Source organism: Lepidochelys kempii, chromosome 1 (genome assembly GCF_965140265.1).
Source record: "Lepidochelys kempii isolate rLepKem1 chromosome 1, rLepKem1.hap2, whole genome shotgun sequence".
Classification (NCBI taxonomy): domain Eukaryota; kingdom Metazoa; phylum Chordata; order Testudines; family Cheloniidae; genus Lepidochelys; species Lepidochelys kempii.
Genome location: NC_133256.1, coordinates 338,467,615 through 338,495,574, shown reverse-complemented (window position 1 = coordinate 338,495,574; position 27,960 = coordinate 338,467,615). Strand labels below are relative to the sequence as shown.

Below are 27,960 nucleotides of genomic sequence, written 5' to 3'. Positions count from 1 at the left end.
TCCCACAGCCTCCTTGAGTCTCACTTCTTTCTTCAAATTCCTCTCTGCTGATGTCCCCACCTAAGTCTTCATGTTTCATAGGCCTAAACAAGACCCTAGAGATGAACATTCTTGAACCTTGGCTCCAGATTCAGAAAAAATGTCAAATAGGTAAAACGCAATGATGCTATGCCCAAGATCTACTGAGATCCATCTTAAGATAATATAAATATCCAATACAAGAATACGTGCAGGAGGTTTGAAGGCTTCTGCATCACCAACCTGCTTTCTAGATCCTCTTTATTCGTTTCAAATATTTTTTTTAATGTAAGAGCTTAATTGACACACATCTTTCAAATGCGTATGCCAACTCGGCTTTGCGGTTGTCAAAAAAATGTTTCCTTTTAGATCATGACCGATTATTACATTAATCTTTTGTAACCTGTGAAGGGAAAATGCTGAAGTAAGATGTTCAAATCCACCACAAGAACTAGGAATGTGTGGCTATGGGAGGGTGACTCTGGACTGTAGCTTCTGCATTTAATCTCCACTCCTTACTTATCCATTAGGTAACTTGATTCTAGAGATTCTACCTAACCTACCATCCTAGCTGCAGATGGTCTGTCACAGTGATAGCAGCTATTACAAAGGAGAGGATGAAGGAGAGCATCAGAGATGCTTAACAAATTTGTAATGAGACTATCAAACTGTGTATTTTATTTGCAGGCAATATGTGAAAATCAAAGTGTTGCTGTTTTGATAAAGAATGAATAAACAGAGTACATGGTACACCAATGAGTGTGTACTTGAGTGATGTGAAATACAGGTTTTCCTTAGAGGTTGTTTTCTTTTTCACAGAATTTGCCCTCAAAGACTGAATTCGATTGTAATCTTGTACAAATTGAAAAGGCATCTAATGAATAAAAATTACTTAGATTAACAATATAACTCTGTAGTTACAGTATTGTGACTGTCACCCTGGAAATAGATGGCACTATAATGGATTTTAGCTGATGGGAGTTTCAAATGTAGTGATGGGAGATTTATAGAAGTGCAGAAAAGATTGAATTGTCCATCAGAAAGAAAAAAATAAGCATAAATGAAGCCCATATAGTTATTTCTTTCTCACTGATGAATGCGCTCTTGTTAATATTAATAGATAATTGTAAGAATGTATGTAGAGAATTATATAAAATCATAGAAGATTAGGGTTGGAAGAGACCTCAGGACCTTTAGTCCAACCCCCTGTTCAAAGCAGGGGAAACCCCAACTAAATCATCCCAGCCAGGGCTTTGTCAAGCTGGGCCTTAAAAAACCTCTAAAGATGGCGATTCCACCACCACCCTAGGTAACCCATTCCAGTGCTTCACCACCCTCCTAGTGCAATAGTTTCCTAATATCCAACCTAGACCTCCCGCACTGCAACTTGAGACCATTGCTCCTTGTTCTGTCATTTGCCACCACTGAGAACAGCCGAGCTCCATCCTCTTTGGAACTCGCTTCAGGTAATTGAAGGCTGTTATCAAATTCCCCCCCTCACTCTTCTGTTCTGCAGACTAAATTTAATATTCTGTTTATCCATCTATATAGGTACATTGGTTGCTATTAAAACTGCTCACAGAATTTTTTTTTCTCCTGTGAAATTTAAATAAAAATGAAAACAAAATTGTTTTCATCAAAGGTTTATAAATAGGAATTTTCAACTCACCCCCCCATCAGAAATATTTGCCAGAAAACTTCAGCCTGAATACAGATAAATTCAGTTTCCTCATGAGAGTTGTAGTTGCGTGCCTTCGGTCCCCATTCTCTTCATTCTACCTGGCTAGAATACATCTCTCCTCTTGCTGAGCTACTGTGAAGCATTATGGGAGTTGTAATCTACCTGGAGCCCCAAAGGAGAATGAAGGCATGAGGCAGTTTAACTACAACTCCTATAAGTCATTTCCAGTTGTAAAATGTTCAGTATTAAACCCACACCCAACAAAGTTTTTTGTTTTCAGGAGTTTTGTGGTTCGTATTTTTTTTTGTTTTGCTTTGTTTTTACACAAAGTCAAAATTTTCTGTGGAAAGCAAACACTACTTATGAAAAATGTCGTTCAGTCAAAAAATCAACTTCTTCTGAAAAACAGTTGACAGAATTTTTCAACCAGTCCTTCTTGCTGTTAAAAAGCGAACAGTTGCTAACAGTTTACCCTACAATCAGGACTTGATCCAAAATCAGAGAAGTCAGTTGCCACACAGTGGGCTTACAATGAGGCCCTTATTTCCTACACTTATCATGGGGGAACTGTAGGATCTTAGGTGCCACTAAGTAGTGACTATTGATAAATGCTGTATATGTTGAAAGAAGAGACATTAGGCTTGTCATACAGAACAGTCAGAATGAAGAATGTGCGCTGTTAAGAATAAAATGTGCTGTATCCTTCGGCACTTAATACCTAGTTCTTATATAACTGTTTACATCGATAGATCCCAAACCACTTTACAATGGAAGTCAGTGTCATTATCCCCATTTGACAAAGAAACTGAGGCACGGATTGCTGAAATGACTTGCCCACAGTCACTCAGCAGGCCAGTAGCCGAACAGGGAGTAGAACTCCGGTCCTGAGTCCCAGTCCAGTGTTCTAGCCATTAGACACCTAGACTATGAATGGCTATGTATTTGCTTACCTTTATGGAGCTTAGGCAAACCCAGTTTTGTTGTTTTGAAAACGGACATTTTGAACATTAATGCAAATGATTAGTTTCTTGATAAGCAGCTGTGATTCCTTTTATATTGCTTGTGGTGTGCGGAGGGACAGTTGGAAAGCACATTAAAAAATTGCACCTTTCAGAATTTGCTCAATTAAAGGTCCATAAAATGTAAATAGGAATAAAATTAGCTTGGTGCAGCTGTTGGGGGGGGGAGGGTTGTTTTGTTTTTGGTTTAAAGTTGACATGATAACATTTGCAGAAAGTCCTAATATACAACATTGGTTATTACCATATGTATACAGTTGATGAAGCTAAAGTTCTATTTGAGGGGAGTGGAGGTCTCATTCAATCAATCCACTCATGAAGATGAGTAGAAAGCATTGGAGATCTGCTTCAGCCAGTTTCCTGTCTTCTCTCTGGTGTTGGATGAGCCTGGGCCAAGCTTTGGAGTGGAGAGTTAATGTAAGTGACTTTATATCGCTGAGCAGCTCACTGCCTCATTTAACAAGGCTTTACAGGACTACAGAGAAATTGTAAAGCAATAATAATCATCTAGCTCAAAAATGGATGAACTGGATGGAAAGCCTAGATGGTCAGCTGAATTGATCTTACCAGCTACTGGCTAGAGAACCACTACTCCTTTGTTTAGTCTATTTTTTTTTCTTTTTTTAGACGTGCTCTCCTTTCTCATGGCTGGGGATGGGGAAATTGCTGGGTCAAGAGCAGCTCCCTTCAGTGAGTCCGATTGGCTACAGTTGAGTGGGGGACAGTGTTTAAGAGAGAGCCGCATGCTCACTGCGGCCCAGGGAACAGTGTTTTTTTTTTTCTATCTGGCCCAAGAGTGCCAACCACCTAGAATTATCAGTGGGCTTGTGCTGGGTGACATTCACTCCAGTGCATAGAGCTCACTCATACCTAGGCCTAAGCATCACTTAAGCCCCACTAAAGTGGTGCACAGGGCTTTGTGTGGGCTCTCTGCACTGTGGTGAACTTCACCTTCAGTGAATTCTGTTGTGCATATTACTGTGAGCCCATTTCATCTATGCTACCATGGGACAGTCCGGCTTGGACTTCATGGGGAGGGATGTTGTGGAAAGTCACAGATGATCTACTTTAATCACTACCATAAAACTCTGTAGAACTGATTCTAATCATGCTTATATTGGTGTAGATTAGGAATCAGTGCAGTTGCACCCGTGCAAAACTGTGATGGAAGTGAGCACCACATCCAAGTGAGACTGGATCCAGAATTAACACGGCAGGCTAGGTGGACGCTCACTGCCCAAAGTGAAAGAGCTCATTATTTCTGAAGAATAAAGTCATATGCTCTCAGAAGTGGTTTTCCAAAATGGAGAAGGTAGATTGTTTGCAAGTTCGTTCCTTCCCTCAAAAGGGGAGAAAAAAAATCTTCCAGCTGCTAAATTTCCATTAATATAAATCACTTACCAAAATATGAAAACAAAATGCTATGAATAAGACAAAAAGCACAACAAATATTAACTGAATTTGTTTTGTCTAACAGGGCGAAACACCTTCAGTTCGATATCTTTTAGTAGGTATGGTTTCTGATTTATTGCTTATAGATGTAGCTTGGATAAAGTGGGAATGGTTGCAAAAACTACGTGAACGTTTCTGGATTTAAATTTAGGGTGTAACCTCTCTCTTTTATTGTTTTCCATTGAGAGGACCTTATACCCAAATCTTAGTGAAGGACCTTTTCACGAGGGTATTAAATACATTAATTTGACTCACCAAGGTGACATTAACAACCCTTTTGGGGCAATGCACATAAGAGCCAGCCAAGAAACCAGACAGTAGGGTCAGACTGACTCATGTGCAACAACTGGTAGTAATAGATTCCAGGACTTGACATCAGGGTCTTGCAACTCTCTCTCATATTCAGAATCTGGCTACAGGTGTAGCCCCTAGTGCCTGAGTACATTTTTTTAAAAAAGCAAAGGTGTTTGGCTTTACATGTTAAAGAATGCAGAAAACAGAAGAAGGATTTAAATCATTCAATTTGTATGGCTCGTTTTTGGTTTTGAAATTACAGCACCATTTAGGCACATCGATGTTGTGTCCGTAGAAGCGTGGTGGAGTAGCCATGGACTCTCTGAAATGTCACAGCATACTAATGTGGAATTGCTGTGTGTTGAGGAAGGGGGGAGATTTCTGTCTTCGTAGGGATTCCAAATAAAGAACCAAGTCTTAACACAAGCACTTGATTCATATTTTGAACTCTGCCACTATTATGTTAACTTCCTCTCTCACAGCATTAGCATGTTCCAGTAAAAATGAAAGTTTAAAAAAAAAAATCTGAATCCAGCTGTTTGTGACCTTGGCAAGTCCCATCATTGCTTTGAGCATCTCTTCTCCATTCCATCCTTTGTCTTGTCTGTTAAGATTGTAAGCTCTCCTCAGGGTGAGTGCTGTCTTATTATGTGTATACAGAGTGCCTAACACAATAGGGCACTATCTGAGTTAGGGCCTGTAGGGGCTAATGTAAGACAAATAATAAATAAAACAATATCTTCTGGAACACAAACCCGTGTCTTAAATTGGAGTCATGCTCTTAAAAATTTCTCTAAAACTGGCCCAATTGGTTTCTGTGCTTATTGTGTCTCAATGACTTCTAGAAAAATGCTTTTAGTTTACAAGTAAAAAGACACTGGTTAGGATTTTCAAAACAATCTTCCTTTAAAATGGAAGATGGCTAAATCCTATACACTGCTTTGATAATCTCAACCATTGTTTCACCCTTCCAGCCCTGCTAATGGAATGTAATCTGAACGAGTATGTTTTTCTTCCGTCACCCAGCAATGAAGATTCTGCAACTGAAACGTGGTTAACAGTTCTGTTGGGGATGCACCAGCCAGAATAGAATTCTGTGCTAACAGGAAGAAACAGTTACTAATAAAAAGCCTCATTTTGTGGTTTGAGGACACATAAGGAGTTAGAAGGTGCATATTTTATTATCAGTACTTATTTTAATATTTATATTGCTGTAGTGCCTAAAGTCACCAACTGGAATCAGGGTCTCATTGTGCTAGCTAGACGTGCTTGTTCCCTGAAGAGCTTACAGTATACATATTAGTATATGACCATATCAGCACCTTAGGGAAATCCCCAGGAGATTTCTGGCAGAACTTTCTTCCACTGCTGCCCAGCAATCATTTCTTGATGGCCTGACTAGGGAAGACCATCTTAAATGGGTTTCATTGTATACTGTAATGACAGAAAAAAATCATATTCAAAATATTTCTGCACAGTACCAATGTACAATTTCCCTCCTAATTGTCTGACATTTCTGATATCCAGTTCTGTATGCCAAACACTAATCATTATTGCTAAATATCAATTTGTGCTAATTGGCCTGAAACAGGGAGAACTCGAAATGAATTCCATGTGTAAGCTATCCATTTTCAAAGTATGTTTTAGATTTTGAAATGTCCCTGATTTTATCATGTGTTGACATTTTCTTCATTAATTTCCTTGTAATTATGTATTTCACAAGTCTCAGACTTTGGAGCCACTTTCATATTTTTCTCAGGTAGGCCTTTAAGGGAGTGTTTGTCACTTAGGCATTGAAAAGGATCTGTATTGATTCTGGCACCTGTTAAGGCTATAAAGTTTGTTGGTTTGTTTCCCAGAGAGCGCTAGTTGAGATGTTATTACACATTGGTTCTTTGCTAGAATAAAGGGTATTTTATAGTCTGTCATTTTGTTGAGTCAGAAATCAGTTTCTGGTAAGGTGCAAGTGTCAAAAGTGGTTTAATGGTTAGTATATTTTTGGATGAGATCTCAGGGCAGTTGTTTTAATGGCAGAGAGAAAAATTATCAGCTTAAATTTTCTAAAGGGACGAATTATTTGGGGTGTATTGAATTTTGCCTACTTGACACCTTAAAGGGGACTGATTTTTTTCCAGAGGGCAGGTGCTCAGCTCTTCTAAAAATCCAAGCCCTTTTATTATGCCTAAAATTGGAGGCACCCAAAATTACTAGTCATTTTTTGAAGTATAGGATTTTGTGTCTATGGAGAAAGCCAGCTATGCACCTGTAGTTGTAACCTCTTATGATATTAAAGATCAGTTTGAGGTTGAAGGTGCAGATGTTAAAAATATTTTTGTGTTTTTGTTTGTTTTTTGAGAACAGAAAACAGAAATTATCATTGCACCCTAGGATGACCTCTGATTTGAACTAAGATGTTGTAGAGGACTATGAATGAGACATGACTCCAAATGAACTCAATTTGAGTATACTGGATTTCCAATTATATTGTTTGTGAAAGCTTTCATTCCTTCATTTGTGGGATAAATAATGTCCTAGGACCAATGCTCTACCAGCTGGCTCAATGTTGTAAAGGTATTAAACACTGGGTGCAAAGTGGTGTTTCAAAGCTGCCTCAATTAAAAAAAAAACAAAATATTTTTTCCTAATTTGCAACGTAACCCTACCTAATTTTCTAATCCAGACAAGAGGACAGTCATTCATTAGCTAACAGAAGGTATGAACACTAAATTCAGTAAATCAGGAAGAAAACAAACCTAAAACCCCAGAGAAGTAAAAAAAAAAAATGCATGTTTAAATTCATCATTCAATTACTACTCTGCGCTGATTAGGCCTCAACTGGAGAATTGTGTCCAGTTCTGGGAGCCACATTTCAGGAAGGATGTGGACAAATTCAAGAAAGTCCAGAGAAGAGCAACAAAAATGATTAAAGGTCTTGAAAACGTGGCCTGTGAGGGAAGATTGAAAAAAATGGGTTTGTTTAGTCTGGAAAAGAGAAGACTGAGGGGGGACACGATAACAGTTTTCAAGTACATAAAAGGTTATTACAAGGAGGAGGGAGAAAAAAATTTCTCTTTAACCTCTGAGGATAGGACAAGAAGCAATGGGCTTAAATTGCAGCAAGGGCAGTTTAGGTTGGACATTTGGAAAAACTTCCTAACTGTCAGGGTGGTTAAGCACTGGATTAAATTACCTAGGAAGGTTGTGGAATTTTCATCATTGGAGTTTTTTAAGAGCAGGTTAGACAAAAACCTGTCAGGGATGGTCTAGATAATACTCAGTGCTGCCTCAGTGCAGGGGACTGGACGAGATGACTTCTAGAGGTCCCTCCCAGTTCTATGATTCTACTGTGCTCACTCTTCGCTACCCTTTATAGCTTGCTTTGTTTGCGATCTAGATAAACAACATACCATCTCTTTGGAATACAGGAGCCTTCACATCTTACCTGTCTCTGTAGAACACCGTCAGCACTTTGCTAATGCTACATAATAAAAATCAATTGCAAGAAATGTAGGAGTCATATGATGGCTAATGAAGCATCTCAGAGGTTTCTGAACTGAAAACTAAGATGTTTGCTTAAGTTTTCAGGTTCAGTCTATGCAGATGTGTTTATGAATGAAGGCCAGGGCAGTGTTGGTACCCTATTACAGGATCATTTGAGCACCTGGGTTAAAGAGGGACCATAATATTCTATGGGAAGTGTGGTGAGAAACTTTGCATAACTAGGTGCTTTCTTCTTCAGGAGAACTGGATAGTGTCCTTGAGATATGCAACATTAGTTCTGATTGGGATACCGCTTTTCTTGTGTTCTTCCTTTCTGGAGTGTTTCTGGGAAGCTGATTGGGATACCCCTCTTCTTGTGTTCTTCCTTTCTGGAGTGTTTCTGGGAAGCTGGTAGATTGGCAGTGACACCAGCATTGTGAAAGATGGGTCAACTTGGCCTACAAACCACAGAAACCAAGTTCTTCAGGTTGCCAAAGTCCCCATTGTATTAGAGAGTAATGGAAGACATAAATGTACTTAGTCTCGGACAGACTTTGTTTTCTGCCTTGTCTTCAATGTCTTTAGCAGGTCATTTTATAACTATCTGGGATATGGATGATAGGGATAAGTCAAAATCCCAGCTAATGTTCCTGTTATGAGGCTATATGTCATTAATGCTCACTGATAGAGCAAAATCCTCATTTAAGTTTCCAGGCATCTGAAATTGACTGTTACTTCTCAGAGGGCTTGAGTAGGGTGTTTTTACAAGCAGATGTTAGGAAATACAGAAAATGGATAGCTGGTACTGATTACTCCACCGTATAAACATGTCATAAAAATGTCATTACCTTTGCCTTGTTACATAGCATGTAAAGGATGAAATGCTAAACTTGTTATGGAAGGAATGGTGAGTGTCTCTCTACATCCTCAAGCTATAATCAATTGCACTTCATTAACACAGAAAATCTTTACTAATTAGCTTTTATGATCAAACCGTTATCATGAGGCTGGTTTCAAAGAAACTAAAATTAAACTCCAGATAGCTCTGCAAGACAGAATTATGGAAATATAAATGCCTGGGTCGTCATTACAAGTTAGAGTAAAATGGTCTACAATGGTTCATTAGGTAATTGTAACTACTTGAAAGAAAAAATAGTTACTCATTGATAACACGTTGCAATATCCTTGAGTATTGGTAACTGATAAAATTAAGATGTTGTTAATAAATGAAAGTCAACTGTAAAAGAGAGAAGGCAATGATGATGTGTTTCTATCCACTGGGGCATTGAATGAAATTTAGTAGTTCAAAGAGCCATGCATATAGATTCTGTTAATCACTCCAAATGTTGTAATGCAGTTTGCAACCTCCTAAACATTTTACATTAAAATGAGACTTTAATTTTATCTTTTAATTTACAAAAATTTAGTACACTAAAATGCTATTGGTCTTTGACACACAATAATTATTTCCCAGCATTGTATTTGTTATATATTCTTAGAACTGCTTAAATTTATTTTGGTTTGCAGGTATTCGTGCAAACCCTTTTTACAGGCTTGCATTTGACCTTAATTTTTACTTTCAGGTTCAGATGAACTGAAAAAGAGCAGAGCCTTGCTTTGATTTTCTAACTGCTTTTTTTTTTTTTTGCCATACCTTTTCATGTTCTTTGCTGTATATTCTAAAGAATGTGTATGTAGCATATTTTATTTATATACACTACAGCCAAAATTTTCAAAGGTGTTTAAACAAAGGTGTTTCACCGTTTCCTAGGTGTGCTGCCATTGAAATCAAGGGATTCTTACTCAGCACTTTTCAAAACCAAGCCATTGTGTTTAGCTGCCCGTTTTCTCAGAATGGCTTTAATAAGCAATTGTGAGACACTGGGAATGACATCCCACAGGATGTAGAGGGAGCCTCTTCACTCGGGACTTTTGAGTTAGACTATGGGGAGACATTTTCGAATGGCACATAAGCATTTGGGAGCCTGAATGACTGAGGCTTAGGTTTCTGTGTACCAAAGACACTTTTGAAAATGGGACTTGAAAGCTTTTTGAAAAGTTTACTGTAGACCATTTGATCTGAACTTGGGCATCACAATCACCCTCCATTTCTTTATGGCTAATTGGAAAGGGAGGTGGCCATGTCCCCAAACTACTTTCTGGCTGTACTATGGGGTTTGGGTATGGAAAAGGTTGAGACTCACTACACTGGACAGTATACTAGTGGGATCAATCCTGAACTGCCCAAGAACAGCAATCAGACTGGATGACCAAGTAGTCCTTTTCAGTCTCTCTCTTCTGTGATGAAATTATCCTATTTATTTTACATTGACTTCTACAGGAGATGATTTTGTAGCAAAATAAATAGGCCTTTGTAGCTTGTTGTTAGATGCAGAAGTGTTTTATTTTGACTTTTTCAGTATTGTTTTATGGTAGGACTCTGCTTTTAGTTCTACTAAATCTGTGCTGGAAATATTTTTGCAGTTCTAAAGTGTGTTTTACATATGTGTGAGACTCCCTTACACACTCCTTTCTTTACTCTGTTGATAGTGTTTGCCTAATCAAATAAGTAAAGTGGTGTGGGTGGGGGGGAGGGAGGAATTAAAGAAGGATACTCTTTAATTATATAATTATACTCCAGACTATTCTGTATCCTAGAATCAATGAAAATCCAACACTCTGACTGAGTAGCACAGGATGAATAGGGAACATTTTTATTTGCATTTAGGATTCTTGAGCCAAATGCTTGCCTCATATATACATGTATAAATCCCATTAACCACCTCATGGTAGAGTTTGGCTCCTTCAAAGGTGCTGGATTTACAGACTTGAACAAAGTAAAGTCACAGGCAGGACAATTTTCTCCACACTGCCCTGCCAATTCTATTCCAAACTGGTGGGACCACTTTCGGTGGTGAGAAAGTAGCTTAGCCTTGATGGCCCTTTTAGACCTTGGCTTCTTTTTTGATACTGCCAGCCTGGGTGCCAATCAGCGCTAAACACTTTGTGGATTTTTAGGATGCATATGTGTCATGGAGGAATGGGATATCATAAATTAACTGATAACTCTTCCTGTCTCTTCAGAGCCACGCAAATTAGCCCTGTGTGGTGGACGTAAAGAGAATTGCACATGTAATAAAGACCTATTGAGGGTTAAATTGTGTGATGACGTCCAACTACGCTCCACTGGAAAAAAAAATCAGAATTTTACCAGTTCTGGAAAGTCTCTGTAAAATAGGTCCTTGTGCTCAGGAGACTTTACGCTAAAAGAAATTTGCCCCCATTATATTAGCAAGTGAATTCACTGCGTATTTATAAGTTATGATATTGGGTTCTGCTTTAGCAAATTTAAAATGTACACTATAAAACCCTGTTGTGTGGAGGTGAGTGTGTGGTGTTCTTTTACAAGTTAATTTCTTTCCTTGAATAATTAGAAAATAGCGGGACTTGCAAAACCGGGGGGTGGAGGGAAAGGAAGGTATATGCCCGCACCTGTGCTTAGATTTTTTTCCTTTTTGACTTCTCCTTTCATTTTTCTAGTCGGCTGCACTTCTTCTTTCACTGATTTGGATGCTGGATGCCCATTTACATTTCCAGTGCATTTAGTGTCTTACAAGACTGGGACAATTAAAAATGTACATGGCATAGAAAAATATTTTTCTACAGTACTTTTTTAACTCACTATGATCACAACGATAATAGAATCTAGTAAAGTATAGATGCAAAACCTAACAGAATGTTTCATTTGTAAAGATGTTTTTTTCAATAGGGACTAGGCTGGCTGCACTCTCATGGCTTACAATCTGTATAGGAGTCTTTCACAGATCAACAGACTATAAGATTGTTTTTCTGGATATGAGCCACTGATGGACCCATACAGGCTAGTGTGCTAGTTCTCATTTAAGAGTCTTTTATACTGTCTCAGCAGGGACATATTCCCTATAGGTTTTGTGAAAGAGAATGTTTTCCTAGCAGCTGATTTAATAGTAGAGGGAGGGGGATAGAAGGAAGATTAATGGTCCTGCCAGCCCTCCAGCAAGATCACAAAAACAATTGGCTAGAGCAGGGGTGGGCCAACACCGTCGGGTTGCAGACTTTTTGGTGTATGTACAATGGCATGTTTTTAATCAAATGTGAAATACAGCCTTGGCAGGTTGAATGGATTAGCTCTCCTTGTAAGTAATTCCATCTGCTGTAGTCAACGGTGTAACCATTTTTTCTAACATTTCATCCTTAAGGTTGTCGTTTTTACCTGTGTCAGTTTAATGGGCCTCAGGAGTTTTGATCATCAAAGGTGGGAGCTGCTTAATCCCTGGATGTGTTTTAAAGCATAAACTGTACAAGATGCCAGGGTCTGAAGGTTTTCGTAGATTGGCACTGGGTGAGACCAAAACCTGACTGCAAGAGTAATTCACTGCAGCACTGAAGTGTGATCAATTTATGTGGCTTCTGACTTATCTTCTGTAGTGATGTTTCAAAGCTGGATATCCTGGTTTTAAATATTTAATTTCCCTGGATTTGGATTTCTGAATCTGCCTAGATTTTAAAAGGTTTCTGGCTTGGATGTGTTCAAATGTAGCTAGTTGCAAAACATGTTCTCTGAACTATACTGAGGAGTTGTCCCTCTTCTAACTTGCGTACTATTTATCAAAGTCCCCTGATTTTTATGCTGTCTTAAAAGATCCCATTAATGACTGTAGAGATTTCAAGTAGCTCATTTCCAGTTCACATTAGCAAAGCTACTAATTAATTTAGGCTACTGTAATATTATGGTTCTCTGTTAGCCAGATGTACTTGTAGCCGTTACAGCTGGTTGAAGCCAAATAAAATATTTGGGGATTTAGTTGGGGATTGGTCCTTCTTTGAGCAGGGGGTTGGACTAGATGACCGCCTGAGTTCCCTTCCAACCGTGATATTCTATGATTCTATGAGAATAATTTGTTTGAAGGATGCCAGATTGTCAGATTTTGTAAATTTATACTGTTCTGTTAAAATGAACACAGTTACTTATTTACACTTGCTAAGCATCTGACACATGCATTTAAAATATACATTTTTAAAAAACTACCCTTTTGCATTCAGATAAAAGGTGCCATGATATTCAGTGAAGTAATACTATATTCTGTGTGAAACTTCTTCATGTTGTTTCCTGTAGTCTAACCTTTTTAAGTTCAAAAATGTGACGATTGAGCCTGACTAATTAAGAGTGTTGCTGAAAAAATAAATTAGGCTGTGCTATGGAGTGTTGGTTAGGCAATGTTAATTAACTCTCAGACTTTTCCAAGGACTCACTCATTTCACAGAGAATAAGAATTTAATAAAGGTTTATAGAAATATTTTTGTTTTAAAAGGGAGTGCATTTAGTGGAAGCCCTAGGATATGGAGAGGAAGGAAGGAAGGAATGTGGGAGGGTAGGGGAAAAGGTGATTCTGTCTGTTTTATTAACCTAGACTGAATTTTCAAAAGCACTCTGAGTTCTCCTGACTGCTCCCATTGAAGTCAGTGGGAATTTTATTATTGAGCTCAATGGAAACAGAATTAGACCAACTTTTTTGAATGCTTTTGAAAATCCCACCATAGATATTTATCTCACACTCATCCCCACAGTGTGAGTCCTGGTTCAGCTGCAGTCATCAGCAATTTAACTCTAGCTAGCACAGAATCTAGCAATCCAACCACGCTATGAGATTAGAAACAACATAGTACAGCGCACTGGTGAGGTTAGGTCATGTAGTGAGTTTTAATTTGATTAAAAAGTGGATTTAGTCCTTTGATTCCCACAAGAATCCTCTTCCAAACAATGGAAAGTGACAAAAATACTTTGCTATAAAATATCTAATGGAGAGAGTTATTTTGACAGAATTATTTAATCTTAATTTGTACAGCCAAACTTTATAAAGGAGGCTGTTTAACCTGTTAGGGCAGAAGATTTAAGAATCAGGACTTCTGGGTTCTTACTCCTGACCCACTGCGTGACCTTGGGCAAGTCTTTTAACTTTTCTATTCATCTTATCTATCCATAAAGTGGGCACAATAATGACTTATCTCAAACAGTGTTGAATCTTAATAATGTTTTTAAAACTAGAGCACTGGCTTCCAATAGTTAAGGCCGTGGTTCAGGAAAACACTTGAGTACGTGCTTGCGTCCCATTGACTGTTAGACTTAGGCAGCATATTAAAGTGTTTGGCTAAACTGAGGCCTGAGTTCATATGTAGAAGCAATTATGTTACTTGATTTTATTTGCCCAGTAATTGGATGGCATTTTGTTGCTTTTTATATCAAGTTGCTTCTTGTTACTTGGGTACAGATTCTGTTTGTGTAGCTGTTCAATTGCAGACATGACAAGGTATATTGAATTAACAGCACATCCCTCAACCTGCAAAAATATTTGACTTACATAGTGACAATGCCCTTTTTAAATATCACTATGTGACCAAAGTGAGGATTTGAGTTTTATTAGGAATGCCATCCAAAACATATGTCAAATGAAGAAAACATTGAAGCCTTCAGATTTTCTATGGTGCATTTTAAAGAAGCACATTTCTATATGTAACATGATGTGATGCTTATCTGAACTGAGTGAACATTTTGCCTTCAACTTGTTTCTCTCGCATTCCTGCTGCTCTACAGATATTAATATAGATATATATGCACAAATAAACACATCTGCAGCAGAAATGCTGAAGTTTTTTGAAGGTGAGATGAGAAAAAACAATTGCAATATTAAGACTAAGGAGTAGTTATATTATGTGTAGCAGTTTCCCAGTATTGACCTCAGGGGAGGATTAAAATACACACAGAAGAAAAGTAAGGTTAGGCCATTATAAGTTTTTTGGCCCAAATGATCAATTTAGGAATTGAATATTAAAAATTACAATGCATTGATGATCTTTTTACCTTGCATTCTCCTAAACTAAGATTACCAAGTATACTACCAGATAAAGACGGTTTTCAAAATTGTGTGGAAGACTTAATATTAGTACTGAGCACATATGTAATTTTTTTTACCTTAAAAGTGCTTGCAAACATTATTTATATAGTGTCATACCTTTGCATGGTGCTTTACAGGGTTTTAAGTAAATGTGGTCCTTTCCCAAGGAGTTTACAGTCTAACAGTCCAACCTTGTAAGCACTTAAAAATGTGTTTAACAACACATTAAAGTTACACATGTGTAAATGTGTGCAGGATTGGTGAAGCCCTAGTCTTACAAAGTCAATCAGTCTTGGTGCTGGGGGGGTCCCTGCAGGATTGAAACCTAAGTAAAGCACATCACAGTGAATGACGATGACCTACAATCAGAGCTGGGCAAGAAAAGGTTTTCCTGTACTGAGAAACTCTTTGAATTTCCACACATTTTCCCATTCCACACTGGGACAAAACTGAGACCTTTTCAAGTTTTTCATAGAAAAAGAGAGAGAGAGATCCATCCTCGAATAACCAATAACCTGTGATTAGGGCAGTCCCCTGGGATGTGGGAGACCCAGATTCTGGTCTCTACTCTGCATGTTTCAGTACAGCAACTTAAACCTCGATCTTTCACATCCCAGGTGTCTGCCCTACCCACTGGCCTATAACCTATAACCACTGTCTTTCTTTCTAGCTCTCTTGTCTTGGAGCTGTTCCAGAAATTAAATATTCCCTGTGACATAGAGAGCAAGAGACTGACTTGGTAGGCCAGGGGTTAGGGTACTCACCTGAGATGTGGAAGAACCAGAATCAGGTTTGTGCTCTAATTAATATTTATTTTCTACAAAATGGAACAGCTCTAACAGGAGAGATTGAGACCGAGCCTCCCTAGAATAGCCAGTAGTCTGCTGGTTAGAGCACTCACCTAGAATTTGAAAAAAAATAATGGTAGAGCAGGGACTTGAACTTGGACCTTGTACATCTCAGATTAGTGCCCATGCTGTTCTGGCATGGGTTTCTCTGTCTTCCTTTCCCGCCCCACCCTGCAAAATTCCATTGTGGGTTTCAGAAACCTTTCCAAACAAAAGTTTTGCTAAAATTTTGAACATTCCCACAAAAAGTTTCATCTTTGACAAACTGACATTTTCCACTGAAAATCTATTTCGTCGAAAATTTCCCAACCTGCTCCATGCAGTGGTGGCTGGAGGAAAAGGAAAGATGGAGGTAACAATAAATAAAGCTCCCTGGCTTTTTAAACATATTTTTAATCCATTGGTGGTGGTGGGGCCTGGCTGCTTTGTTTTTTGTACTAATTGGTTTTTATAATGTGTGACTTTACAAAATCCAACATTTAACAGGAACTTAATTGTAAAGTCTTATTGGGCTGGATAAAAAACTTCCCATTAAGCTTCTGAAAAACTGATTGATTTATTTATTATAGTGCAATTGCATTATGTAACACTATCCAAGTGATGGTTTTGGTCCTAAAATAATCCACAGTAATCTATTTTATGTAATAAAGATGTCTTTTTTTTGTTACTGTTTAATAAGGGCTCAGTTTCCAGATACCTGTACAATACCTGTAGTGAGTATCCCACCTCTCTCTAAAGAAGGGTTTCTGTATAGACCAAAGGGCAAAATGTTATTGCCAACAAAGGTGATAATATTAGTCATGGGTAGTGATGCAGTCTCCTGATGCCTGGAGCTTTGGATAAAATGAGCTATTGATGACTTTGGGACTTAAAAAAAACCAAAAACCCTTTCACTTGTCCAGAATGCAATTATGTGAGCCTGCAGTAAGTGATGCCTGAATGAGATTAACAAGGACCTCCTTGCTTCACATCACTAAATAGGGGGTGAGGAAGGGGGCGGCCAGAGTAATGACCATTGACAGTGTGATGGGAGATTCAGTTCACTAAATAAAAGGAATTTCCAATAGGATAGTTTTGTTTTATTTTATTTTATTACATGAAAATCAAAGGTAATTAATTGATTCATGACATAAACCACCAGGCATGACATTTGTATTTTGTATTATTTGTATTTTGTTTGTTCCATCTTGCAGTTGCTATTTTAAAAAAAATTCAAAATCTATTCTCACCATGGTTTTAAGAGAAATCAGAATATCTACTACCTAAATGTTTAGATCCAGCTAAATTAGTAAAAATAAAAACAGAGTCTATATAACTGGAAAGCAATTTCGTTTACCAAAACTACATTAGTATACAGAGAGTAGTTCACCTTGAATTAGTAGGAAAGCATTTTATACTGGCTGAACTTGAGACAGAATCTGCTCTTTGTTTATACCACTGTAAATCCAGAGTAAATCCAATGGGCCTAGTGGAGTTATTCCAAATAACAGAGATCTGAATTTGAGGTAAAGAGCATCTGTGACAAAGTGGGAATGTTCTTAATGTTTTCTCTTAATACTGTGTGGCTGCCTCAGCTTCCCCTATGCAGTTCTTAAGTATCTAGGTGGTGGGATAAGCTGTGTGATTGTTGCAGAGCCCTAGAGGGCCAGTGTGATGGTGTCTGCACAGAGAATGGCCGACACCCTGTCTCCTGGCAACTGATGGCCTGGGCCCCTCCTCTGCAAAGGTGCCAACTGAAGGTGTTGGAGAACAAAGAGATCAGGTGGCCTCCTGGCCCGGAAAAGAGACAAAGGCCAGAGGAAGGGCGGGAGAGTTTCAGTTTGGAGGTGGCTGGGGAAATGGAGGGAGGCCCAGATGGGGCTCTGGCCTCCCTGCCCCCAAGACGGACCGGTCTGAGGGGTCCTGTTCTCTGTACCTACAAGCTCTGTTTTAGACCATGTTCCTGTCGTCTAATAAACCTTCTGTTTTACTGGCTGGCTGAGAGTCACGTCTGACTGAAGAGGTGGGGTGCAGGGCCCTCTGGCTTCCCCAGGAGCCCTGCCTGTGCAGACTCGCTGTGGGAAGCACACGGTGTGGAAGGGGATGCTGAATGCTTCGAGGTCAGACCAAGGAAGGTCAAAGCTGTGTAAGCTCCTTGCCCTGGAGACAGTCTGCTCAGAGACAGGAGGCTCCCCCAGAGTCCTGACTGGCTTCGTATGGAGTAGTTCCAGAGCATTGCCCGGTGACTCCGTGAAAGCATCTCAATGTCAAATTGCAATAACTATGAAGTCAAATGCTTTATAATTTCCTAATGGTATTATCGTCAGTAAAATCTTTTGATATTTGGATGAATGTTAAAGAATGTACTAGGCACATGATGTACACAAATATAGGACTGAACATTGAGGTATTTTGTGTTTTGTTTTTCATTCGTTGGTTGGTTGGTGTTTTTAACAAAGATGAATGAAAAATTGATGTGTGGTAATCCATTCACTACACAATAAGATGCATACATAAGGAGAAAAGACTTGAAACTATAGTATTAAAATCCGTGAAACTTAAAAAATTGTATTGCAATTTGATAAACTAGTTGGAAAGTTACCAATATTGACACTGGCTCTGTGCAGTAAACAGCAAAGGTAGGACCAGATTCTGATTTCATTTACACCAGTGTAAATAAGGAATATCTCCATTGAAATCAGTGGTGGTGAAAATTGCTCTGAGATCAAAGTAAGGCCAATAAAAAGTAGGATATGAGCCCTTTACACATTTTTCCATTATTATTGATTTGGAATGGGTGTATAGTAATTGTGTGTGCTGTGTGCACTCATGCATGTGCCCATATGACCCTGGTTCTCTTTTGCATTCAGGACCTTTTGGACTATTTACGTAGGTAAAGCAGCCTTAAAATAGCGCTAAATTGCACTTACTCCTGCTTTAAAGGGACATTAATGTAAATGAGAATTAGGTTCCTATACGTGATTTTAAGTCTGATTGCCCTTACGCATCCACATGCAAGTTGCGTCCTGGAATGTGCCTACATGGCTCTAAAACTGCCCTGTGTTACACCCAGGTAGTGATTGTTTACTCTAGACAAAAATCCATTTAAAAAAGCATAAAATACAAGAGCTGAGCACAAAGTCGTCGCTGAAATATGCACAATATTTGAATCATAAGGAGCAACGTGGTCAGTTCCACGTTTTTTCCAGTAACTGTGACTGTCTTTTTGTTCCAGGGCCCCCAGAACAGTGAAGCAAATAGATTTGCACCTGCAATATTATGATCATTTGAGTACTTGTGCCTGTAGATACCTGGCTGCAAGTGCACATCAGGTAGCTAGAGGGGTATAGACTCAGATTTGTGCCCACCGTTCAGCCCTTTTGAAAATATATCCGTCTAGATCAGGCAAATATTACTTTTATTAACATTTTCTAATGGATAGGTTTTTTTAACGTGGCCAGTCCCTTTCAGTTTTTGTGCCTCATGGGGCTCCCTGGAAAATCTATAACAATTGTCACATTACATAAAAGAGGACATGCAAGTATTAAACATCTAGTAGTAACGATGTTGTGTGCTTGTAGAGTAGTCCCTGGATTTCGAGTGGGGGTAAGCAATATTTTCCCCTTCTTACAGGTGAGATAACTGAGCCACAGAGATGAGATTTAAGCACTCAACATCTCTTTGAATATCCCAGCCTTTCATAAGTGTCCACTAATCATGGGTGTCTCATTTTGAGGTCAAACAGGTCCTGATTTTTAGACCTCCTAAGTGCATGTAGCTTCCGTTGACTTCAACTGATGTGCATGCTCAGAAGTTCTGAAAATCTATCAGGCAGGTGGGGATGTAATAAATGATAACGAATCAGGTGACACTGGGGAAAGGAAATCCTTAATTTTCCAAAATATTCTTTGTTGCTTTGTTTGAGGATGTAGAAGGTGGTGGTTGGGTTTTTTTTGTTTTTTTGTTTGTTTGTTTGTGTTTTTTTAAGTGAATGACAGTTTTGGTGAGAGGAGAGGGAAGTGGAAAGGGATTAATTGTGATCCACTGAAACTCACTTCCAGCCTTTTTAGGGTGGAAATTATTGGTTAGCTGGATTTACAGAAAAGTCTCTTTTTGTATGATGTCATCTTGTTATGCACAACAGTCCTCTAAATCTAACCTCTTTAAAGGCTTAATTATTTCTGGGGACAATAACTAAACAAATATTTGTTTATACATTTTAGTTTTCCCAAATTGGTTTCCAGGAACATATGCTGACTGTGACCGTTTGGTAATTTGAGAATAGTAATGGGAGAAAGAGAAGAGGGGGTGCTATAGGACAGTAGCTTTGAGTCATGGGAAACAGAATTGGTCTTTCAAGAAGTTTTTGTTAGTGTGTTATCAGGAAATATTGATTTTGATGCCCTTTAAGTTTGAATAATAACCAATCTTATTATTCTCCTTTTCTTCAACAAAGTCACTGTGCTGAGTAGGTGCAGATATAGCCTCAATCAGGAAGTCATTGCATTATTATCATTTTTATTTATTATAATTTTGATTCTTTTGAAATTGGACAAAACTTTGTGCAGCATTGAGGGGTCTTCTTTTTAAGTTCTGATCAGGCCTACTTCTGCTTAGTTATGACATCTAGCAGGGTCTCAAGCTGATGCACATCCAACAGCCTAGGGCAAAATTTTCAAAGACACATAAGGGTATGAGTGCACTGCATTGTAAATCCGGGTCCAGGGCTTGTAGATTTAGCCCACGCCTGAGCATCCGTGCTACAAGCCCACGCCTGAGCATCCGTGCTACATTGAAAATCTGGTTTTGTGTACATTGTGTAAATAAATAAATTACACTAGAAAATACCTTACACCTGTGACACTAATTTCTCTTCTAATGAAGTGAAGCCTCAAAATCTGCCACTGGTTGGCAAAGAGTCAAGTGTATTAAGGCTGGTGAGTGGAAGAAGTTGGGTCAGACATAGGACTCCAGACTCAGGACTCCAGACTCATGGTCTTGTGCTGATTGTACTATAGACTAACATCTTCTCTTTGGAAATGTATACATCTATTTTGTATTTTTATTTTTTACTTTTTTATGTTTAAAGATTCTCAAACCTGGCAAATTTTGTCAAAACTGACAAGTACTGACTTGTTGTTGAGAGTTTGTGGAGTGCCTAGCACAACTGGGCTATGGCCAAGGACCTGAAGCTACTAGGCTCTCCTGCAATTCAAATAATAATAAAAAACTAATGTTCATAATTAATATTTCATCCAGACACAGAATTGCCTCCAGCACGTGCTATTATGCATGAGTCTAGTGAGAGGATCTGAGTGTGGGAAATCCTAACTGGATGTTTTGTGGCGTGCCAATTGTACCGCAAAATCCTATTTTTGTTTAGAGGGAGCAGTAAAACTAAACATCTTTTATTTCAGATATGTACACACAAAGACATTCGCTAATGAAGCACATCTGATGCTGTGTGAAGGTTACTTCCAACTACTTCAAAAGCAAGAAAGATTTTTAGCCTTAAATATCCATAAGCAAGAAGACCTAGTTGACATTTGGCAGGCTTATACTCAGCTACTAATATCTTTCAAAACAAATTAGTCCCAAAGGATGTTTAAAATTGCAGTGTCTCTGGAATTAAAAAACTCCCTTTCCTGAGTGGCTTTGCTAGAGTAAAATGTATAGTTTTAAGACTGAGAAGTGACTCAATTTGGGCATTATTGAAACCCGATGATTGAACAAAGCAATCTTTCCTAACAAGCACATTGTTCCCCAGGTACAGAAGAGGATTTGCAATTTTTTTTCTTAATGAAAATGAAATAGCAAGGAAGTACATTTCATAGACCCATTTCAGAAGTGCTAATGCAAAAGGCACAGTGATAATGAAAGCATAGTTTCTCCTGCAGATAAAGGAGAGTTGCTAAACATGTAATGTCTGACAATGGTCACTTTTTTCCCCATATTGTAACAAACTTTCTAGAAACTTAATTAAGAAATGATTTGACATTTAAACATGCAAATTTTATTAAAGATCAGTGGGGAAAGTGTGGGAGATGTAGTACTGTTGTCTTACCATGAAGCCTGTACACAGAAGGCACATCTATGATCCACAAAGAAACTATACACCATAATTTTGTTCCCTTCTAGAAAAGTCTGCAGGATAGTTGAAGATACCTGGGAAATTATTTGTCCAAACCCATGAAGTTTCCTAGGTAGAATACCATCTTGGGTGTGGGATTTTACTCTCCCTTAGCCGTGCTTCAGAAAGTCTTTGAACTCTTACAAGTGCAATATCCCTTGGAGTCTTGTGGACCTAGCAAAGACCACTCACCTCTGGAGGAAAGAGGACACAGAGTGTTGAGTCATGCAGAAGAGCAATTATGTGGGCACTGAGGTACATAGAAGTGGATTCAGGAGGTGTCTGCACACCTTCATTGAAATGGTTTTACCCAAAGATGAGAGATGTACCCCAGGGCTTGGCTGTAGAGGTGCAGAATGATAGATGAGTGGCACTTTGGTTGTGGCTCTCCTAAACTCTATATGAAGTCAACACCACTAGTTCCACAGTCCTTGAGAACAGTCTGTGAAGTAATGAAGTGGTCTTTGAGGTCTTCAGTTTGGCTCCCCAGACTTCCCATACCACTGGGCCTTCGTCTGCAGTTCATTCATTATGGTCCTTGGGAATGAATTCTTACCATTTGAAAAAATTTCCACGAACACTACGTTTAAAAGTACAGTCTAATGTCGCCCTAGATCATGTATTATAAACCATATGACATTACAAAAGTGTTACCTGAAAGGTAGTCTGAAGCTACAATAAAATATTAAAGTGTGGGCTCCCATTATCTGCAAAACTTAAAGATTGTGTTATATTTAGAAATTTTGTACATTTATTCATCATAGAGCTCCACTTTAACTTGGGGAAAATTGGTTTCATTTTCTCTCCCTTGCATTAATAGCTATTAGAGTTGAAAATAAGGCTTTATACATATCATTAAAGTACACTTAAGTAACTTGCAATTGACAATTAACTCAGCATGGTAATACATTATCATAACATTTTCTCCTGATAGGTTTGTCTTTTAAAAGGCACAAGAAAAGACAAAAGATATCTTTGTAAGACCTGCATTAAAGCTATTCTTCTTTTAATTGTTCATATTATAGACATTATGTCAGTAAAAAATATGTATACATATAATGGAAAACCATTCAAAACATTTATTTTTTGAGCTTTTGACAATGTATAATTCTGATAAGAAATTGTGCATGTGTTTGAAAGATCATATATATATATAGGTGCCATGGGGAAGAGTGAGAGATATCAACTGAAAAGATTGAATCTGGATTTCAAGAACCTTAAAAGTTCAGGGTTATGTGGTACTGAGTTAGTCTATTTTATTATATGGCATTCTGAATAGGGGTAAACAATGCCATCTTTTAACTGGATTTCAGAGTAACATACTGTACACTTTCTCCGAAAAGACCATAGTAAAATGTGGTAGTCTGAAATTTAAACCACTATTTGGCAAGCCTTATATAAAAAGGTAAGATAAAGAGTTAAAATTCAGAGTGCTTTCTCGCTCTGCATAGTGACCAATGAATGCCTGCTTGCAAAGCTTAGTTTAAACGTTACTATGACAATAGCCACACTGATGGAATTCTTATGTAGCCAATGGGCATTGACCTTATCCCGTCAAAGAATGTAAGAAGCAATGTGGGCAACACTGGCTTTGTAAAAATTGGACACTTTTATTTATCTAGGACATTTCACCCATTACCATATATTGAGTTGTAAAATTGTAGCTCAAATAGCTACTGTATTCTATGTTTTTGCAGGGCAGCTAGATATACAACAGACAACTATAGTCTGCGTGAATTTTACTCTGATGCTTCAGAAGCAAAAAAAAACAAAAAAACCAGTGCCAAACATATAAAATCCCATTAGCTCTATGCCCCATATTTTTTATTTTAACCTTGTTCTCAAAAATATTAGTTTGATGATCTAGAGATTAGAGGTCAGTAGTCTGGAGATTGGGGAATAGGCTTCTATTTAGCATATTTAAATCTGCAGAACCTAAAGAATTTACATAAATTCTGCAGAAATCAACAATAGCATGGTATTTTTGAGTGCAGTGCTTCCCAGCCCATTTCTTTCCCTCTCTCAATCACAGCTTGAAAATTCCTTAATAATAACCTTATCCAAACCATAAATATGAAAGTCAAATAAGACCAAAGGAGATTTATCGTCCTCTTATTCTGCATTCCTCTTCTGATTAATAATGACATTGATTCCTCTAGAAACAAAACAAAAATTCATGTAAAGATTCTGGTGGGTTTTTGTATTAGGTAAACTTAGCATATTGAATGAGCATAAAACAATTATGGGTCTTATTATCAAAATTAGCTATGGCAAATTTACCAGAAGGAAACTGTTGCTATTTAGCTGTCTAATTATGTGTCACTATTCTTTGCGACCAAAAGATGTAATGAAAATAATTTGATCTACTCATGCTGCATAGAAAATTTTCTGGGAGCAGCGGAATATCATAATCAGAGTCAAAAATAGGTTTTCCTGGCATTATGTTTCAGAATAGCAGAGGTCAAGGGCTTCAAAGAACTTTTAAATGGAGTGAAGTTGAACTGTGCTGGAAAGAATATGAAATCATGCTCTGTTCTTATAAATGCTATATGAAACCCTGTCTGAAGGCAAAAGCTCTTTGAACATGGCTTTGCCAAATGGTTCATACTATATAAATAAAACTGTAAGGCTCTGGGAAGGTCTGTGGAGTGTTTTTGGCCTGTTTGACAAAGAGGCAGACAACTGAGCTTTCATTAATAATGCCTATTGTTTAACCATTTGCCAGCACTCTGCCTCAGACAAAGTGACTTACAGGTATGTTTACGCTGCAGCTGGAGGTGTGACTGCAGCTTGGGTACAAGGATGCTTCAGTACAGGCTAGCAATGTCAGTTTGTAACCAAAGGCCTAGGGCAGGTTTTTACATCCCATGCTGAAGCCTGTGCCATTACGTCTTGGCTGCTATTTTTAGCCATGCTAGCTAGATTAAAGCTAGCCCAGGTGCCTACCCGAGCTATAATCACATCTCTGACTGGAGTTCAGTTGTATTTTAACATTAATAAGCTTTTCTTTTTAGTTCTGACAGTTAATCCAACCGAGAGCTTCATTAAATGATAAGCACATATGCCCCAGTGGTAGTCTACTGGTCACTCTTGAGTGGGAATCCAAACTTCGGTGTTTAAAGATGAACAGTTTTGATTCTTGGATGCCAATTTTGATTCATCTGCTGTGACAGAGTATCATGCTATCATAAGTGAGTGGGGCACTAACCCCCAGGCAGATGTACAGTACTTAGCAATGATCAATTTAGATGATGATCATATGTAGCTTTGTGAATCTCATCTCTTTTAAGAAACTTGTTTCTGCTATTACTAAAGCACGAGCATCATCACTCACGTACTGACCCAAAGCACACTGGTCAGTGCAGGGGCGGCCATTGACTTCAATGGGCTTTGAGCCAGTCTTCTTCTGCTTCAAGAATAAACCTAAAAGGTAGAAGAAAAGAAGATGCAAACGTCATGAGTTTCCAGCTACCAACAAAGCCGGTTGTATAGTTGCAGCAGGTTATTTAGATCAGAGGTTCTCTAATTTTTTCATAGTGTAAACTCTATTTGAATACAAAGGTTGTCCCCGAATCATCTCCCCACTCATTCACAAGAGCTCTTCCAGTTCTAATTCTAAAATCCTTGTAGCAACTGCAGTAATTTAATATCTCTTCACTTGATTGTTTTAGTGCAGTTTAGGAATTGAAAATAAGGAGGAGCCATTTCCCACGAACCAGCAGCAAGTTCTCGACAGACCACTAGTGTTCCATAGACCACCATTCAAAAACCTTTGCCTTAGATTATACCAGTGAACATCCAGCTAGGTATGATATAGTACAGTATTAAAGTATGCGAAGTGTACAAATCAGAGAGCCCCTGTGAAATGGATGCACCATGGTAAACAGAGTCAGGTGCTTGCACACTCTTACTAAGATGCTCTTAACTGTGGGAGCAGATCTCTTGCCCACTATTCTTGCTCCTTTCCACTTCTTATTGCTTGTGTTCTCTGGGAAATGTTTTCACAGTTGTTTCATTATTTAATGCATCCTAATTTTAATGACAATACTATTGTGCATTAAATATAAGTAGTACGATACCAAGCCATGGCAGCACACATCACCTGGTGAGACTCGCTTTATAATTTATATCCTAAAGGAGATCAGGAAAGTGTGTTCTTTCTCCAACCTGTAATAAGGGATAAATCACATCTACCTCCGTGTGCAACATTATGAGATTATTTTGCTATTGGGACTACAAAGTGTGTGTAGCAAATAGTGCTTCTGAATGAATGAATGACTGGATGAGCAGTACCCTCTGTAGAGATGATGGTCAAACATCAAAAGGTTAGGAGGTTTGCATCAGATTATTTATTTATTTACTTATTATTCTGGCAACACCCAAAAGAACCCAAAAGTTCACGTGCTTTATCTGTTCAGGTTCTTATACTGTGTCCATGGCTGTGGTATCTGAGTACCTTATCTGAAGCTTATCCGAAGCTTATCCAAATCTCTTGGGTCTGCAAAATTGCAGAGAATATCTCATGAGACGAGGAGTTTTGTAGGAGCTTTCTGAGTTCTAGTTGGGCCTGAAATACCATGAGAGCAGCATTTTCCAAAGTATTTCAGCACTTCTGTTCTGACTGGAACAGACAGGGATGTGAATGAAAAATAAATGCATATGTGTGTAAATTAATCTTGGGTTGAGTGAGATTCAGGTTGCAACTAAATTTCACAGACTTCTCCATGGTGCCCCTCTGGTGTTTATCTCTCTTGCTATAGGTGTGACATGCTCTGCCCTGTGGTGCAGTAGTCTTCCAAATGAATGTGATGTGTTGTAGCGTTTCTTTGAATGAAGGGACTTCGTTTTCCTTTGATACCCTGTGGAAAATCTAACAGTCACCTAGCGTAATATTCAATATGTAGCAAAGATTTGCAAATTATCAAGAGGAACCATGTCATTTATTAAAGTCTATTATGTTAAATGAGAAGTGTAAACTCTTGTGCTACCAAAAGATTTACAATAGGTGTTGGAATAAAAGACTAAATAACACAATTGTAATTCAAGCAGTCTGTCAAAGACAGGTTATGGCTTGTGGTATTTGCACATAACTGGCTTACAGAGGAAAACACAACTCACTTTGTGAAAATCAGACTCACAGCCCAGACACTAACCTTTCCTTTCCAGAGTGCTGCCATGATGCCACTCATTCCATCATCACGTACTGAGCTGTGCTATGACACCTTTCCTTCTCTCCTTATTCTTATGGTCCCTGGTATGTGAAAAATCTAGGGGGGTGTATTTTATTCATACAGGGTCAGCCATCCATTGACCACTCCTGGTCAAAACTTCAGGCAGCACAGAGTAAGCCTTGCTTAGCTTACTGTGCACTCATTAATTAAGAGCACTCTGCTGTTTCTGAGCTGTTGATTTCAGTGTCCGTCTTCCATGCAGTCATCTTGCTACAGCTTTGGAGCCCCCTTCCAGAATTTGCACCACACACTCTGGGAACTTAATCCTATACTCCCTGAAGCTCCCCAGTAGGAGCTGGGAGGGTGTAGGGAATTCAGGATTGTGTCTGCTGCCGTGTTAGAGTAAGTGCCTCCGCAGAGAGCCTCACCAAGGAAAACGGAGACACTTTGTTTACATAGCAGCTGCGAATGTCACATTCAGTTGGGATGAAGCTGTATTTATTTTCCCTTTGATTCCGAATGGGGGAATGCCTGCAATGCTCCAATTCGTGAACAGGCATTTAGTGGATACATAGCCACTCCGCCTAACCAGCCCTGATGAGGTAAAGCAGTAACTAAGGAAATACTGTCCCAGCATATGTTCCCTCTGCGGTGGTGGTCTCTTCAGTCGTATGAGTAAAATGCACTCACATGCAAAGAACTTCTTTCTTTTCTGAGGCTGATTGGTATTAACATTGTTTTTCACTCTATGCCTTTTTGAAGTGTACTGTGAACACGGCGAGTCTGGCGTTCGTGGGGGGTGTGTGTGTAACTTGGCATATATGAAACAGCATCATTAATCTCAGATTGTGATTGACATCAAACAAAAGGGCCAAAACTCCCTTTGTTCTCGAGCACAAAGGGTGTTTGTTTGCTCAGGGTACGTGAAAGGCCCCATGAAGTCCAACTGAAGATCT

The 27,960-nt window shown here is 38.6% G+C and overlaps 1 protein-coding gene across 5 annotated transcripts in view; it reads left to right on the top strand.

The window, feature by feature from the left end:
• CELF2 (CUGBP Elav-like family member 2) overlaps positions 1-27,960 on the top strand; it is a 713,224-nt gene that overhangs the window by 359,433 nt on the left and 325,831 nt on the right. The window lies entirely within an intron of this gene.